This window comes from Salvelinus namaycush, chromosome 7 (assembly GCF_016432855.1).
Source record: "Salvelinus namaycush isolate Seneca chromosome 7, SaNama_1.0, whole genome shotgun sequence".
Taxonomy (NCBI): Eukaryota; Metazoa; Chordata; class Actinopteri; order Salmoniformes; family Salmonidae; genus Salvelinus; species Salvelinus namaycush.
In genome coordinates this window covers 48,399,447-48,406,048 of record NC_052313.1, presented here as the reverse complement: position 1 = coordinate 48,406,048, position 6,602 = coordinate 48,399,447, and the positions used below count along the sequence as shown (strand labels likewise).

At 41.3% G+C, this 6,602-nt stretch overlaps 4 non-coding genes across 4 annotated transcripts; all 4 read left to right on the top strand.

The window, feature by feature from the left end:
- Window positions 1-1,927: 1,927 nt before the first annotated feature.
- trnak-uuu lies at window positions 1,928-2,000 on the top strand. Its single transcript has one exon. It is a non-coding gene; the product is annotated as a tRNA-Lys (tRNA).
- A 1,711-nt stretch (window positions 2,001-3,711) lies between these two features.
- trnak-uuu lies at window positions 3,712-3,784 on the top strand. Its single transcript has one exon. It is a non-coding gene; the product is annotated as a tRNA-Lys (tRNA).
- A 1,949-nt stretch (window positions 3,785-5,733) lies between these two features.
- On the top strand, window positions 5,734-5,806 carry trnam-cau. The gene has a single exon. It is a non-coding gene; the product is annotated as a tRNA-Met (tRNA).
- A 461-nt stretch (window positions 5,807-6,267) lies between these two features.
- trnak-cuu lies at window positions 6,268-6,340 on the top strand. Its single transcript has one exon. It is a non-coding gene; the product is annotated as a tRNA-Lys (tRNA).
- Window positions 6,341-6,602: the final 262 nt, after the last annotated feature.

Here is a 6,602-nt window from a genome sequence, read left to right as displayed (position 1 = left end):
ATACTATCATCATGTAATCATGTAGGCCAGGGATGGGAAACTCCAGTCCTTGGGGGCCGAAGTGGTGTCACACCTTTTCCCCATCCCTAGCAAACACAGCTGATTCAACTAATTGCATTCTAAACTGAAGATCATGATTAGGTGATTATTGGAGTCAGGTGTGTTAGCTGGGGCTTAAGCATAAGTGTGACACCAATCAAGGACTGGCCTTATACCTTTTAAAGGGTTAATAAATGATGTAAGGTCTCCTCTTCAGGAGACCTCGTGTGTGTGTGTGTGTGTGTGTGTGTGTGTGTGTGTGTGTGTGTGTGTGTGTGTGTGTGTGTGTGTGTGTGTGTGTGTGTGTGTGTGTGTGTGTGTGTGTGTGTGTAAAACCTGTTTTTGAGTGTTGTGACCTTCAGACACGATCAGAAGGCGTCTGCATTCAGACTCCTCCTGTCTGGATCCCACCGTGGTTATCGGGTTTTCTGAGAACACAAGGCTGCCACAGACCTGATGAAACCAGCCACCTGTCAGAAGATGCTTACACTCGTTCACATTGTTATGACTCTATACTTGTCATGAAAGGTCAGGTTTCGGTCAAACCCACTTCTGAGTTTTTACTTGCTGATAAGATGGTTCCTGCTGTCAGGGGGAGGTTAGATTTATTAAAATGTTGTTGCTAGGGAAAGTTACATAAGGATGATTGGGGAGGCTATATGAGTTACATGATGTCTTAGACATTTTGCAGAACTTGGGGAGAACTATCATATACTGTTATACTGTACTCTGTATCAACGTCTGCCTACAATAGTATTACTAAAAGGAGTATTTTAATACTTAAACAACAAGTCTGTGTTTCTTTTCCATACTAATGTATGTTTGATAATTATATAGACCTGATCATTTGTTGAAGAAATTGACCAACAGAGGCCCTAGGACTGAGTTAGGGAAACCCTGGGCTAGAGTGCATATGCCAATACCAGAGTGTGAGAAAAACATCATTAGAGTTGAAAATGTGATGGACACCCATTTAACTTGTATTTTCTATTCGATACATGGCAATTTAACGGCAAAGGTATTTTATGTGCACTATGTCATCATGCAGAACCTTTTATCTGCAACAAGTCAATATGATGGAAACACATCTCCGGTGGGAAAATGTGCATGTTGTTTTTATGCGTATTTTAGAATATTCACATGAAAGCCTGTCTCCAATTGGATGGAAACCTATTTTATGATGTGGTTTTGATGTATGGCCCATCTTTTTATTTTCACCCATCCTGTCCAAGTAATCCTAAAGTATCTCAGAATTGATTGTGTAACTCAAAGAAGTTACTTATAGATGATTTGGTAAATGCTGTGTACCACTGACTTGCATCGATTGCCTTGGGGCATTTTGCCCCAAACATACCTCAAAATCGTTTTGTTGGAGTGACTTAAAAAGTTGAGATGAGACAGATGGCATTTTTAGTTGAGCAAGACTAGTGGCATCCAGGGAAGGTGTTGAACACTTTTGGGAGACAAAGTGGTTTGTGTGAGAATTACAGGAGCGGGGCCTTTAACCCCAAGCCACCCTAATACAGGAAGGCACAATTTATAGTCCAATATTTACAAGTGTTTTGGGGAAGGTGGGATTGGTGTGCAGGTGTTTAAATTGAACAGTATTTAGCAATCATAATAAAAGTCCGGTTAATCTATCATCAACAACTTTCCCTTATTTACAAGTACCCCACAAAACAACTGACCAGTCAGGACTAAACCACCAGGTGGCAGGCTACTCCCACTCAACAATGACTCCTGTCCCACACATCAGTGTCAACGTTGACTCCTGTCCCGCTCATCAAAGCGCTAAAAGGAGCAGACAGTTCCAATGTTTGTGTTCTTTATCATTTCTGAGAATTTCTGACATTGGTTATAATATATAATGGCATTTCATGCTACAAGAGCCCGGATAGCTCAGTCGGTAGAGCATCAGACTTTTAATCTGAGGGTCCAGGGTTCAAGTCCCTGTTCGGGCGATACAATTTTCTCTCCAGGGGTGCTAGAACCTTGTGACTCCTCATGATGGGTCGTTCAATTACGCAAATCACGTGTGGTAAAATTTTCAAAAGTCCCTGTTTGGGCGACACCATTTACTTTCCAGGATGTTAGAATCCTATAACTACTCAAAATATATGGTTCAGTTACGCAAATCACGTGCAGTACAATTTTCAGAGAAGAGTGACCTCTGTTGAACAGGTAAGCTTGCAAAAGAGATTTGTGCACTGAACAAAACAAAATATAATTCTTCCTCGGCTCTAAAGTTTATGCATTTGTTGTTACATACTTTTGCATACTTTAAATTTGAAGTGCATCCCGTACCAAAGGGGTTTAAGGGTTTGCTTGTCAGATGAACGACAGGTATGCAAGTAGTAGGCCCATGGCTGACCTATTGTTGGGTCTATGTATTGGAGTCGGCTATGCTCGGCTACAAGCTGTTATTAAGCGATCTGCTATTAATAAGCGGATACATCACTAATAATATAGTAGCCAATAATTTGTTTTATGTACAATACATTTATTAATTAACAGAGTTGCAGGTCAGGACTAGGACTCAGTCTTGAATGCAGAGGAAAAACAGCACAGCTGGCTTGTGCATGTTTGCCTATTTATATTTAGGCTCACAATCATTTTTTTTCATGAGTTTTCGATTTTACTAGAGACCTTATTCTAATATTGACAGATATGCCTTGGCTGGCCAGGGAAGCCGAGCATAGGCTGGTTGTGTAGCCTACGGCATTAGCAACTCCGGCTGAAGTCGGTAATGCTAAGCCATGCGGTTTTCATGTTTTGTGGCCCACTACTGCACGGTTGATATCTGCATTGCATTGACCATCCATTCTGTCCTTTCTTGATGTGCGCCCTCTGTTGCCACTGGGTTTCACTGCAAGTTTTACTTGAATGGGAGTGGAACGTCTATTTTAGGTCATGGCTAGAAAGGTTCTAGCTTTTGTCAAATTAACTTCAGATATCACTTTTTGTAGCGGGTTAGGATAATTTACTCTGCAGGTTAGGATAATTAATGTAGCAGGTTATGATAATTAGGTTAAAGTTAGTTAAGTGTTAGGGTTAGCTAAAATCCAGAACTCAACTTTTTACGTTCATTTGACAAAATATGTCTAGCCATGACCATTTTGAGGACTATAGCAGTGGTTCTCAACCTGGTCCTGGGGACCCAAAAGGGTGTGCATATTTGGGTTTGCCCTAGCACTACACACCTGATTCAAATCATCAACTCCTTATCAGGCTTTGATGATTAGAATCAGGTGTGTAGTGCTAGAGCAAAAACAAAAATGTACACCCAGGACCAGGATTTAGAACCACTGGGCTATATTGTTCTGTTTATGGTGTTGCAACAGTCTTCAAATCAACGTTTTTTGGTCCATACACAGATTTGCAGATGTTATCGCAGGTGCCGCGAAATGCTTGTTTCTAGCTCCAACAGTGCAGTTGGAGCACATGTAGTCCATTAAAAAATGAAGAAATATCAGAACGAGCAATGTCAAAGACCGGAATATAAATATACACAGTGTACAAAACATTAAGGACACCTTCCTAGTATTAAGTTGCAATTGGGTTGAGGTCGGGTAGGAGCAGTCAATACCAGTGTTTGGGTTGGTTATAATACCTGACAAATACGGATCATAGTTTATAACACGTATAATGGCAGTTCCCCTTCCAGAGGAAAGAGCCCGGATAGCTCAGTCGGTAGAGCATCAGACTTTTAATCTGAGGGTCCAGGGTTCAAGTCCCTGTTCGGGCGATAGCATTTTCTCTTCATGCGTGTTAGAATCTTGTGACTCCACATATTGGGTAGTTCAATTACGCAAATCACGTGCCGTATAATTTTCAGAGGAGTGACGTCGGTTGAACAGGTAAACTTGCGCAAGAGATTTGTGGAATAAAAAATAATAATAAGATTTGTAGACTGACAAAAATAAAATCTAATTCGTCCGCGGCTCTAAAGTTTATGCATTTGTTGTATACTTCAAATTTGAAATGCATCCCGTAGCCTACTAAAGTTTTTTTTAAGGGGTTGCAAGTAGATATGCAAGTAGTAGGCCAATGGCTGACCTTGTGTTGGGTCTATGGATCGGAGCTGTTATTAAGCTATCTGGTATTACACACAGAAAATAAACCGATACATCACTAATAATTTAGTAGGCAAGTATTTTGTTTATGTCCAAGAAAGAAAAAAAATGCCAATCTGCACCAATTCGCTTCAGGGGTTTCTTAGCTGTCCACCTACAGTCCATGTGTGCAGCCCTAAAAAAGCATGCATGGGCCAACTGTTGCTCGTTATGAGTCTCATGAAAATAGACATTGATTGTATGTAAAATATGTAGGCATATATTTATTTAGGCACACAATCTTGTATTTTCAGAGATGTTTTTGGTTTATTACAGACTGTATTCTAATGTCTCTTTTTCTGTTCATATTGACACATTGGCCATGGCAAGATAAGGCGAGGCTATGTTCTGTTCGGCATTAGTGACTCTCACTCAAGGCAGTATAAATGGTGAGCCATGCGGTTTATATGTTTTGTGGCACCACCACTGCACCATTCATTTTCATTGCATTGACCCTCCATTGTCTATCCCATAGAGAATTATAGAGGACTCTAGCCAGTTTTAGCATGGGTGGTGCCATTGAGACTTTCACCATTTTGAAGTAGTCAACTGGGTGGTACTTCCTATGGGCTAAGGAAGGATCACATAATTCCATTTGGAGCGATAATCCAATGAATTATACTCGTGAGCAAACATTCCATAACTGCAGGTGGCAGTAAATTGCCAACCTCGACTTTATACCTATTCAAATGGCACACTCCAGGTGGCAGTATGCACCCTTTTAGTTTGTTTACCAACTCATAGAAGTAGTAGAAGAAGAAAATGGACTACTTCAAAATGGCGCTGCCCAAGGGGCCAGGGTTCCAGTCTAGAAGCATGGTTTCCTTTGCTCCTATAGTTTTGCATCGGTACTGCAGTTTAAGTGGCGTCCGGCCCAGAAAGACAAATCCCATAAAAGCCACATAGAGAAGTCAGATTTGAAAATTCAGAATAATGGATGGACACTTTTCACCTTTGTACACAAACCATCCATTGAATTATTAAAATAATTGTCGCTGAGGCCAAATATTTATTTTCCCATCACTCGCAGCCGAAGATATTAACTTTTTTATATTCATCCAGTGCGATGTTGGTCAGTATAAACCGGATGCAACCCAGATATAAACGGCACTGCCCTGTATTGTGCAATTCCAGTCCTAGGGGGCCTGATTGGTGTCACAGTTTTGCCCCAGCCCCAGCTAACACACCTGACTCCAATAATCACCTAATCATGATCTTCAGTTTAGAATGCAATTTGATTAATCAGCTGTGTTTGCTAGGGATGGAGAAAAAGTGTGACACCAATCAGGCACCCGAGGACTGGAGTTGCCCAGCCCCAGTGTGACAGATACAATGATGAATCCTCTATCATTCTCTATGGTCTACACTTGTTGTGCTTCTCTGCTGCCATTGGGGGCTACTGCAAGTTTTACTTGAATTTGAATGGAACGTCTGTTTTAGAAGGGCTGTACAGTGTTATGTTTATGGTGTTGCAACATCCTTGTTAGCTTATTAAAATGTATGTGAACCGCACCGTTCAAACAGAAGGTCTTGTATTTTATTTTTGTCTTTAAAAATCATGTGGTTTACATGTGATTTTCAGGCCTCGTTGGCGCAGTAGGTAGCGCGTCAGTCTCATAATCTGAAGGTCGTGAGTTCGATCCTCACACGGGGCAGAAATCTTTTCTTGCAGTTGAGATGTGTTTTTATACATTTGATAATATTTTATTTTGAATAATGTTTATGGAGAATCATCATTTTGTGTATGCCTCTGTGTTTGACAGTGGTAGAGTAGTTGAAACTGGGATCCAGTGGAGGCTACTCATAATAATGGTTGGAACAGGACTATGGAATGGCATCAAACATGTGGAAATCATGTGTTTGGTGTATTTGATACCATTCCACCTATTCTGCTCCAGCCATTAACACGAGCCCGTCCTCCCCAGTTAAGGTACCACCAACCTCTTGTGCTAGGATCCCGTGTGGCTATTGCTATTTATGTTGTCCTGTCTTTTGTCCCAACTAGCCCGCTCTTCTTTGTGACCAGGCTCCACCCATGCCCTTCTTTTGTTATTGAAGTAGGAGTTGCTGATGTAGCAAATCGTTTTAGCCTCTGAGGAATGCAGGGGTCTTCAGTGCCCGGCTAGCTCAGTCGGTAGAGCATGAGACTCTTAATCTCAGGGTCGTGGGTTCGAGCCCCACGTTGGGCGATAGTCTTTTTCTAGGGACAGCAGCAGAGAGGAAGTGAACTTGGAATTTGTGTGACATGTATTTTACTAAAATGAAAGTGTAAATGAGAGTACTTTTCACAGGAGTTATGGCAGACGTTAGTCTCCTGGCACTCTCTGTTCTGGGTGCTGAGGTTATGGTATAGGGAACAGCACTAATTCTGTCATGGCAGTAAAGTACCGGTATATGTGTTAAGGGAAAGAGGTTTGAAAAAGCATCGATGAATCTCCAGCATATTGTCAC